This window comes from Motacilla alba, chromosome 3, assembly GCF_015832195.1.
Source record: "Motacilla alba alba isolate MOTALB_02 chromosome 3, Motacilla_alba_V1.0_pri, whole genome shotgun sequence".
Taxonomy (NCBI): Eukaryota; Metazoa; Chordata; class Aves; order Passeriformes; family Motacillidae; genus Motacilla; species Motacilla alba.
Genome location: NC_052018.1, coordinates 43,565,869 through 43,568,511, shown reverse-complemented (window position 1 = coordinate 43,568,511; position 2,643 = coordinate 43,565,869).

Here is a 2,643-nt window from a genome sequence, read left to right as displayed (position 1 = left end):
CCTGAATACAAAGCATTTGTTCTCTTTAGTGAAAACTTTGCCTAAAAAAGGCTGTGACATTGGGCTCTCCTTTGGAAGAGGCACAGTGCTTGCAGTTTCATGAAAAGTTTCTTCCTCATCTGCTTAATAAAGTTTTCCTTTATCTAAGCTAAACTGAGAGACAGGAGAGGGAGGTTCAGGTCTCAGCTGTGCCTCTGAACTCCTGTCTGTCTTCTTCTGAGGTCCAACACCTTCCTGCATTATCAGCAGGATGATATTTTCCCTGGAATACAGAGGAAAAGCCAGGCACCAAGAGATTAAAGTATACTGTTGAGGATCACAAAGCTGGTTGCTGGAGATAAGGAACAAGACTGAACAATTTGCAACACCCATGTGACATTTTCTACTATGGATTATTACTGTGAAAAATAACTGTATGATTGGAGAAAGTACTTAAGCTATCAAGAATCTAATAGCAGAAGAAGGGGAAGAAGCCTGCATCAATGAACAGCTGTAACACCATTAAACCTGTCTCTGCTAACAAAATGCATCAATTCAACACAAATCTCCAAAAATTGATCTGTCTGTCTAAAGCCATTTCCTCATTCTGTGTAAATGCAAACAGTTTTTATTTCTTGCCTCTGTCAGATTAATTTATATTAGCAGACTTCAAAGAACCTGCAGCTTGTTGACAAAGATAGGTTAAAGAATCTTTATAGTGATTTAGCAATAGGATAATAATTTAATTGAACCAGCCCACTCTCCTACAGTATGAGACCTTATTTTAAGGGGATAAATTCTACTTAATACTTTTTACTTACAGCGTGTTTGTTACCTGTATAAGTATAGGCAATGTTATCTAATACTATCTGTAAAACTAAAGGCCATTTATCTATTATATGAAATTAATGCCAGTGATTCTGTTATGGAAAGTTTTTCTTCTGTGCACAGGTGCACACCACAGGCCAACACTAGAGTCTGTCAGAGTCATGTCTATGTGCTCCACCTGTTTATGGTCCTCCTGGAGAGATGGGATATAGGGGCATCTCTCAGCTCCTCTCCCATTTCCCTCTTCCTGCTGACAGCTGTACTGGTAGATGCCACCAGTTCTGTGTAGTCTTGGTTTTTACTGCCCTGCTGCAGAGGGTAAATGGCATTTAATCATGAATATATATGAAGACCCCAAGAGACTAGCTGCAGTCAGGACAAAGCTCTATACTGTCACATGGCTGCAAATATTATTCGTTTGTTGCTAAGCTTTTCTAACAAACTTTTTCTTTTTTTTTTTTTTTTGCATTGGTCTAAGCACATGCTGCTTTCCACCAAGGCTTCCCCCAAAGTTAGAGAAGACCTCAAGGGAAATGAGAGAAGTACAAAGACTTTATAGAAGATACAACCAGTAGAAAAAACTGTGCTTCTCCAATACATAATGTTCAGTAACATGCGAGAAAAGGCTTACACGTCAGTTTGGATTGGGGTAGGAACTCTCTGATGGATTGCTTTGTGCAGCTTTTGGAAGGTACTTGGCTTTGCTCCAGCAAGCGTAGCTGAATACTGTCAATCTCAAACACATGCTAGATGCTGTCATTCATGACCGTTCCTGTAGCCAGGCTATCCTGACTCATTCTTCCTACCCTTTTTCTAGCTCACTTACTCTGCATAACTCAGGAAAGAGAAGGTACAGCCATAAAAATGGCTGGCCAGTCAGATGAAACATAGTGCCAAATCAAGTCCCTCATAATTATATGTGACTTGATTATATTTCATAATATACTTTTGAAAATCAGGTCTTACACAAGGCAGCAGGATTCATAAACCCCTGTTCACATGGCACACATTCCTGAAGACATCCTGATCTCTTGTCCAAGGTGCAAAACCAAGAATAACTGTGACAAAGGCAGGGCCCCCTTGGATGTGTATAAACTGTGATGTGTATAAACTGTTACTTCAAAAACAAGTTGGGATCCTGTATGCTTTCAAAAAAAATTTAAGAATAATGCTCTTGACCATATGCCAATGCTGCCGAAAACTCCACTTTGTAGCTAGCTCATCAATGTATTGAAAGGGTTTTTCTGCCTTGGCAGTCCTCATTTATCACTGATGTTCGGGTTTTGAGATGGGCTGGAATGCCTTTCATCACTGAATGCTACTCATCAGCCTCCTGGGGATGAAGGCACGCTCTGTGACTGTTTCGCCCGTCCTGTAAGACGGGTAGTGCCGGCGGGGACTGGACAGGGCATGGGCAGAGCCGATGCCAACATGCGGGGACAGACACGTCCCGCTTTGCAAGCACGCCGTTTCTGGGAGCTGTCAAAGCGCCACACGAGCAAACTTGGCGACATTTCTTAAACATCACGCTCGTGACCAAGCAACCACAGCAGGTGCCGAGTTGAGAAGAGCAGTTTTATTAAGGCTGTTGAGGCTCCTTGACACACCATGTAGGGGCAATAGTGCCTGCCACAGGTTTAGGGCAGAATTCAGCTCTTCTAATTTTAACCACACAACAGCTGGGCAGGCTGCCCGGGCGCAGGGCTCTGGCCGCACCTCTGCGCGGTGGCTCTCCCCACCTGTTTCGGGCACTTGAGCACTGCCCCGTAGCCACAGACCCCGGCCCGGGCGGGGGTGCCCGGGGCGGCTCTCCCAGGGTCGCGGGGCCGCGGCCTC